Consider the following 9298-nt stretch of genomic DNA (forward strand, 5'->3'; position numbering starts at 1 on the left):
AACATGGCATATAAGCTTTCAAATTGAGAAAGTATAAACTAGGGCTAAATTTGTTCATGTACCACATGTTAAATCTACAAAGTAACTGAGTAAATATGTTACACCACTGAATAAGAAATACAATTAAAGGCCCAGGGCTGCATATCATGAGTCTGAGGCTGCTTCAGGTGGGGCAGTCAGTCCATGGGCTGTCAAAGATTTTCGTTAATTTGTTTTTCTGCTGCTGACATCAAATTAAATATTGTCCTCTCTCACACAAGAGACTGACACAATGTGCCTTGATACAGTATGCTAGTTTTCACTGTAATAAGTGTTACATAAGCAACTCAGTTGCCTTGTGGTTAGAGTGTCCGCTCTGAGACTGGGAGTTCAATCCCTGGTCAGGTCATACCAAAGACCATAATAACGGGATCTAGTGTCTCCCTGCTTGGCACTCAGCATCAAGGGTTGGATTGCGAGTAAGTCCCTGCGACATAGTCACGTCATGTCCAGAGGGTGTACTTGTACATCAAGCTGCCTCACGCTACAGAAACAGGAGATAGGCTCATGCCCTATATGGGCCTCATGCTCGGCAGGGCTTACTACATGCGTTATATGTTGTTCTTGTTACCCTGCATCTGAACCCTTTTGGGTTGGATGCGCACACATAAGTTCACTTTCCCCCCCCCCCCAAAAACTATGTCTCTGTAGCAATGAAGAGTGACCACTAAATGCTCTGTGCACATCACCAGTGACTAAGCAAAGAGGAACCTTTTGATGCTGTTTGCCTCAAGGACAGGAGTGTGTAACCATTTAACTAAGTACATTTACTCAAGCACTGTACTTAAATAAAATGTTGAGGTATTTTCTACTTTACTGGAGTATTTCCAATTTTCTGTACTTTTACTTCTACTCCACTATACATCCTGGAGGCAAATCTTGTACTTTTACTTCACTACAATTATTTGAAAACTTGAGTTACTAGTTATTTTTTTTAATGCTCAGGGACATGCTGCAGGAAGTGTAGATAGTCGGGGGATATCTTTAGAAAGTACTGGAAGTACCAAAAACATTCCTTGGGCTAGAAATGGACCCCCATACCACTGTGAAAAGTGATGACTCATCACTAAACCATCATTTTATGGTCTGTTTTTAGCCCAATTAATGTTTTTTTGTGCAAAACAAATGCTTGCAATGGATTCAGAATAATTAAAAACACCTAGTTAGACCCCTCACATCCCACTTAAAGCATATTTTTTGGGAGTGATTTTTTCCCCTATAGTATAGTGTATAGTGAGTGAATGAGACCCAGAATTACCCTAGCTGTCAAAGATTTTCCTAGGGAAACTGAATTTCAGTCTTTGTGAGATGTGTTACTAGACACCTTTACAAACACATTGGTGAAGAAATGTTTTGGTAAGGAATTTATTCCAAGACTTTTTAAGATAAGGAGTGTGTGATGCTTATGAGTGGTGGAAAAAATGCTTTCTCAGTAAAAGTATCAATACTGCAATGTAGACTGTTACAAGTAAAAGTCCAGTATTCAAAATGTACTTGAGTAGAAGTTCAAAAGTATTGGTATCAAAATGTACTTAAAGTATCAAAAGTAGAAAGTAATCGTTATGCCGTTTCGCAAGTTTTCAAATGTATGAAATGTATAAAAAATCTCTTGAAGATAGCAGATCTGCAAGCTCACAATGTGTCGCAGCATGACGCATTGTGAGTTTGTAGATCGGCTATAATGACCTAAATGTAAAGGACTGTAAATCTACAAAGTAACTAGTCACTAAGATTTTCAAATAATGGTAGTGGAGTAAAAGTACCATAATGTGTGTTGGTGAGTTGGCTTTATTAGTTTGAGCCCTGCAATTTGATTATTAATTTGTTACCAGTCCCCCAAACCCCCACTGTGAATGGCCTAATCTTTTTTGTTCAAGGATCCAGCTCTGCATGGGCCTACTAAAATAGAGAAATGTGTAAGCAGAACTGTGTAACATTGCAGCAGGTTGGTTGTGGCATCACTAGGGGACAAAATCAACAAAGATCTACTGGAAAATGACCAAATATGTACAAGAGGCTCCCTAATTTAGCAGCGCATGTGTAGACCACCACCAAGGTCTGAGGAAGAGCTTTAGGCCCAACAGACACACAGACAGGTGTAGGTGTTTGAGGCAGAGCTGGGAGACTACATGAGGGGACAAACAATGCAAGGTGGACAGAGAGATTATAGCTGGACCCAATGATGGAAAGTGGACACTGCCTGTTAATGTTAAGTAGCAATTTGGACAGGACATTATTTGGACTTAAGAACATTATTCTCCCTCTGGGATATTTTAGGCCTGTTAGTACATTAAGTTAAGTTTCATGATGGTATATTTATTTGTGATTTTATTTCTTTGCATGATATCTCACTGCTATCTATCTGCTGTCTGTGCGTTAAGTTGTGAATCCAATAAATTGACACATTTTGTAAACATTTATTACATTACATACATATTACAATTACATGCCCTAAATAGTGCTTGAAAGTGAAAGTGGTATGACCCCTTTGTAAACAAGACATTGTCTTTTTGGGGATTCAATACTATTAGTAGACCTTGTATCTGTAATGTCTTTTCCTATGCAAACTGTATTAAATCAATCAAGCAATCAATCAATCAATCAATCAATCAATTTCATCACAATCTCTTGTGTTCCGAAATGTTCCACTAGAGGGAGTAGTGGTCCCACATACTGTATATTCAACACAACTCTGACATCATCATCATTCTCAGTAAGGCATTGGGCAACTGGTGATCTCCTTGAGGTTCATAGTGTGAGTGACCCCGGTTGTGCTTTTGCTGACCTAACATTACCATCATGGCAGTCAAAAGGTCAGTCACCCTGAGTGAATGTATTTTTCTATGATGTATGTATGTGTGACAGTGACAGAACTGAGGGCAGACAAAAAGTAACAACAAGAACAAAATACAGAAAAACAAAACAACAAGCAAATCACATCACAAGACAAACAAACAAAACTAAAACTGAAAAATAAATAAAACAAGGTTTGCATTGCGCCTCACTCACTTATGTGACTGAATACATGTGCATTACATTGATTGTATCATCTCAAAATAATCTGAATATGTGAGAATATATATATATATATATATATATATATATATATATATATATATATAGAGAGAGAGAGAGAGAGAGAGAGAGAGAGAGAGAGAGAGAGAGAGAGAGAGAGAGAATCCAGTTGATTATACTGTACAAAGTGTACATGATCCAAACATTCCTTTTCCTGTCAGAAGAGGGGAGAGAGAGAGAGAGAGGGGGGGGGGGGGGGGGGGGGGGGGGGCGGACCAGGGCCATACAGTTGTGTGGTCGATGCAGTAACTGGTTGAGCCACCAGGATGGCCCACAGCTACTTTTCTTTCGCATTGGAAGTGGTTGACCCATACACACACAACACTAGGGCTGTTGCACAGACATAGGTTTACCAGTTAATTAGGGTCTGTTTATTCATTTAACGCTCATCGCAAGTTTCTAATGGCTCTAGTTCTTTCCTAACATGTTCAAACTGTCGCAATCTTCAATCTGTTGACAGACGTGAAGTGCCTTCGTCATCAGTGCTCTGCTTTTCAGATGCCCTGTACACATGTAGCATACAAACCAACCACTGAAAACATTATCTGCCGTTTCCTCAAACTGAAACCATGCCATGAATTACTTTGACAATCATCCCGCCGTGATAGATATGAAGAAATAGAATGAGAGGCACCAGGAACTAATTATCAAATAATCATTTCCCGCCTTACAAGCGCCTGAAAAGGCCTAGCTATCTGCATAGGGCTTGTAAGACATGCTGCTGGTTGCCATGGTGTTGTTTGTGCAGGCAGGAGACTTGAGGCTCATTGCTTCCTATATAGCGTTCCTGGTAATTGAGATCAGATGCTCCTCAGAGTGGAACCTGGACTTGGGAGTAACCTGGAAGCATTTATTTTATGGAGAAGATGTTTAGTTAAGCCATGCTCCTGCGCTTAATGAGCCCAGGTCCCGGGCTTGGTGATGAATACGATTGGTGAAAGCACTGAAGGCTGGTTCCTGACTTCTTCCTTCCCCCGTGTCGGGTTACAGATTAGCAGACTTCCTGTCCAGTTGGGGAACGGGCCGATCCAACTGATGCGTTGGAAGAGGAGGGGTGTGCATGGAGGGCACGGTGCATTATCTCAGAAGGGGTTTTTGACAGAGCCCACACGGCGGTGGGTCCGTGGAAGGGAAGGCCCTCCTAGAATGCCATTTGTTAAAGTCATGAGGAGATGCAACCCAACCTGAACGAGGCTCGTTCTTCACACGCACACGTATGCATTTATCTCTCTCGTACCTTCCCGGAGAGTAAGAGGTTTCGTATTTTCAGTATGGCTGGTGGTGGTCCACACATACACTGTTAAATTAGGGAGCCTCTTTGTCCTTATTTGGTCATTTTCAAGTTGATTTTGGCATTGAATGTGGCTTTGACGTGGGCCGGGCCTGTTTTGGGCATATAGTCAAATGCTCCTATCCCAGTAGTCGGTGAGTCAGCCGGGCCGTAGAGAGTTGGGGGGGGGGGGGGGGGGGGGGTATGCAGTCACAATCCTCAGGCCCCCACAATGCATACTCCAAAATGATCTGAGGAGCTTGGAGGAGGAGCGTCCATTGTAGTCATTCATCAGCTGTCAGTGAGCTGGCACAGTTCTCCGTAGGAAAACACTGAGTCCTCTCGATGTAACATAGCCATCCTGTTGCACAGGCCGCGTTCGAAGCGCTTATGGTTTCAAATGCTCGAGGTTTGGATCCTCAAGGGTCTTCGCCGTGTGTGCGGAAACTCTCCAACTCAAGGATACAGTTGGAGTAGTACTTCGACCGACTATTTGTCAATGTCACTTTGTAATATACCCATATTGTAATGGTTATTGTGATCATTTCGTGAACTGTGCCTGCAGACATCAAAGGTCCCAGAATTTGGTGCCATTGTCTTAGAAGTGTTCTTGCCCTTGGCATTCCAGCTGAGGGGGGATCTGTTCTATCACACTCTCTTAACCAACGTGGCGAAAAGACCAGAGGTTTGCTTATCAAAACAAACCTCAGAGGAGTCTGATTGTGGTGCGGGTTGTAGCCCCTCTCCAGTGTTCACTACAAAAACACCCCCACCGCTCCCTGGTCAACCTCTCCGTACTTCCCGTGGCTGCCGTGCCTGATTTATGCGCGGGTGCATGCTGGTGTCGCGCACCTAAAGGAGCAGATCTACAAGCTTGTGACGCTTTGCAGCACGACACGTCGTGAGCTTTGTAGGTCGGTTGTTGTAGGTATGCGACACACCAGTGTGTAACTAAGTATAAGGCAAAGGTTTTTACAGGCGTGCAGGCGCGCCTGGGCACCAGCCACCTCTCCTTGACACGGCCGAGGCTCCGCAGCTACACCCCGAGCTGCTAGCGTCAACAGGGAGGCAGGATATTGCAGTCGGCATCAAACTAAACACCCAATGCCTCCTGCACAAGTAATCTCTGCACTGAGCCTATTTAATCTGACAGTTTAAACACTTGAACTCAGAGCTGGCCTGTTGACAGCATGGGATGGGGGGTCGTGCCATGGAGGGGATGGTGCGCTCTTGGGCACGCCGTGTGCTGACCCGAGGGGTTCTCCCTGATTAGGAGACCGCCTCACCTCTGATTGCTCAGGGTCACTGCAGGTGAGTGCAAGTGGTCGGAAGGAAGTCATTTTCCTCCTGGAACTCGTTACCTGATTGGGTAAGTAGCTGATCCCTGACCCCGATCCCGGCTCCTCATACATATCTGAGGCTGAAGGCAAGGTGCTGGATCACGATCAGAGGGCTAGATTAAATCACGCAACGCTACAATATCGTACCACTCGTGTAATTGTAGCTTGCGTGTATTATTGCCATATTGTTGCTGTTATGCTGAGAGCAATGGAATGGCATGCTGGACTCGGCAGGAAATCTATTGAGAACATGCACACTTAGCTTTATACTAGCTTCTTTTTTTCTTCTTCTTTCTCTCTGCCATCCGTCATCACGCTGCAAATTCATAGTGTTTTAAGAATAATTGCTAACAAGGAAAAGTTAACTAAACTGCTCTCTTCTTAAGAGATGTCATGCAATTACCAATTTATCTAGCTGTCTGTTTGGAGTTTCAAATTATGTCTAGCATTTATGGGATGGTGGTTGTACCCTACTGCTACCATTATTGCAGAGACAAATAACACAAAGATAGAATATATTTCATCTTCTTTTTTTTTCTGATATGTCAAGACATATAAAAGCAAAATGTAACAAAATGCACAAGCCAGATTCAAACTTGTGACAGCCTGGGTCAGTTACATATTAAACTGCTGAGCCACTCATAAAGTCCCATGGATAATGTAACCACTTTAACTCATTATAAGCAAAAACTGTTTTCCTTTCTTTTTTTTAATATAAATATATATATTTAATATGAATGTTACCTACTGTAAACACTTATTCATTTTAATGTTGACACTGTGTCTGAACGCAGTGGCACAGGGGTGGAGTTGCCATCTTAGAACACAGAGGGTTCCCAAAGGGTTCCCAGTTTGATCCCGGGCTCCCCCAGAGTTAGTGTCGAAGAGTCCTTGAGCAAGACTCTGAACGCCTAGTTGCTCCCGGTGAGCAGGTTGGTGCCTTGCATGGTTTCCTCCACTATCGGTTTATGAATATGTGTGTGAATGGGTGAATGTAATGCACAATCTCTGTAAAGCGCCTTGGATAAAGAAACTATATAAATTTACCATTTCTGATATCTTGTTTTCAAGTGACATTTCAGATGTTTCATTTACTGAGCGTACCAAGAGGACACCATACTATTGCACTTGTTTGGAATAATTTGAGGTACATTGAAAAGATATGCATACTGTAAGTGAATGGTTTAAATGCTTAGAGTTCTTCTTACGTAAAGTATACACCCATTTTCGGGAATTTTCGCCAACATGGAATTCTGCAGTTAGCATATTGTATCTTCTGAAAGTGATCTGTTCCCTGCACACTTGAGAAATCAATTACCTCTGATTGCATGTGCACTTAATTTATACTGAATCTCCACTGTTTTGAAAACTGTCTGAACTATTCTGAGTACAAGACTGTACAATGTAACATCAGAAATATGTTGAATGAGGTGCAATTGTACTATACTAGTGTGATTTCTTCGGTTCAGGCGTTGTCTTACAAATACACATTGTTGGATGGATGTCCATCCTTTTTACATTATGTGCAGATGAGGTCTGTCTCCTGAGAGTTCAGCAGTGGTGGAAAAAATACTTAAACTTTTAGTTAAGTAAAAGCATCAATAGTGCAATGCAGAAATACTCTGTTACATAGAAGTACGGTAATCAAAATGTACTTAAAGTACCAAAAGTAAAAGTACCCATTGTGCAGAATATCCCATTCCAAGTTTCAAATTTATAACAATCTTTTGAAAATAGCAGATCCACAAGCTCACAATGTGTTGCCATGCTTTTTCAAATGGCCAAAATGTATATAGGGTTGAAGTGGTTTATGTATGTTTTGTCATAATCAATATACAAAGTACTCTGTAACAAGTGACTATAGTTCTCTAATAAATGTAGTGAAATAAAAGTACAATATTTGTATCCAAGATGTAGTGGAGTGGAAGTAACATTATTGAAAATTGGAAACACTCAAGTAAAGTACAAATGCCTCAAAATTGTAGCCTATAGATACTTTGCACCACCGAAGTCCAGAACAGATTTATAGTGTGGTGTCTGGAGATACTTTGCACCACCGAAGTTCAGAACAAACTTATAGTGTGGTGTCTGAGTGAGCATCACGATAATCACATAAAAACCAGCAATCTAAACCACTGCATGACCTCTCTGTCATTAGTTGTCATCTCTCCTGATATGGTAAACAGAGAGAGGTTTGTTGACATCTGCGACGAGAAAAAAGAATGGCTAGTTTATTCTACAGTGTTTACAGTGGTCACTTCCAGGCCGTATGCTTTCACCCCGCAAGGAAAAGCATTAGGCCTTCCCTCCCTATATCCCTCCCTCCGTGGAATTGATCAGCTGCTTCCTGGCTGTAAATACAGAGGTATACTGTAATCCACTTGATAAATATCAAGTGAAATAAAGCAATCAGCTGAAAGCAATTTGCATGTCTGTGCTCGAGCCAGCGGCTCGTGATTTTCTCTCCTGTCATCCATCATAGACTGCATGCTCGGGCCAAAATACACAATACCCCCAAATTGCTGTCATATGGAGCTCAAGCACTGACAAAAAAAGAGCCACCATTTTTCCTTGTCTGTACTTCAAATAAACTTCTATTTGTTAAATAACTGGAGAGGGCTTTTTTGTCCAATGCAACTCTTCAGAGAGAGGGGGTTGGTGTAATCTGTTATTTCCTTTTGTTTGTTGAAAGCTTGGCTGCAGGACTGTAATCTTGGATAGGTTTGATGTCTGTGTATAGATGTCAGCCTGTTGAACGTTTTGGAAGACACTGGATGATGGTGACTCTGCAAAAGTGATGCCGATTCGGCTGCATGTCGTCGGTCAATCTGCTAAAATCTGTCCATACGTTATGGTTGATTTAATACCAAGTCGTACGACCGAGCCGTGCGCCAAAAACAGCAGATCTACAAGCTCACAATGCACATTGTGAGCTTGCAGATAAGCTGTTTCTGGCACGCAGCATATCGTGCGGCATGTCATAGGATGAAGTATAAATTAGGCTTTAGCCGTAATTTCCTCCTTCAAAGAGCTTTCTTTTCCATGCACACTTCATTACCCAGCATTTAGCCTAAACCTTATTTGTCATGTGTGCATGTAGGGCTACCGTACCGAAGGCTCGTTCAACAAGCCCGTCTTTGCCTCTCGGATGGATTAGAGGGCTGCATAGTTGCTATTTTAGCCCGGCCAATGAATATAATCACACCCAGTTTACATGCAGACAGCTCTCACACCCAATATTCACCTCCAACATCCTATCAACATTCATAAGTAGCCAGAAACCTCAATCCCCCAGGGGTTCTAGAGAAACAAGATAAGAGCCTGGAGTTGGGTTGTAGCACTGCTCCATCCTTCCCCAAACATTTGCTTTGAGCGAACAGGCCAAGTAGAACATTTGTCATTTTGTCACTTGGGCTTTGTGTTGTGTACATGCTGGCCCTCTATAGCTGAGATCATTTGGGGAAAGAGGTCAGAGGAATCATGACCAAACCACCACATTTACATCTTGCCTATAAAGGAAAGAACAACAACAGCAGAAAAAAAAAACTGATGTGGACTTTATGGGAGGAGTCAG

This window comes from Nannobrachium achirus (assembly GCF_963921795.1).
Source record: "Nannobrachium achirus genome assembly, chromosome: 12".
Classification (NCBI taxonomy): domain Eukaryota; kingdom Metazoa; phylum Chordata; class Actinopteri; order Myctophiformes; family Myctophidae; genus Nannobrachium; species Nannobrachium achirus.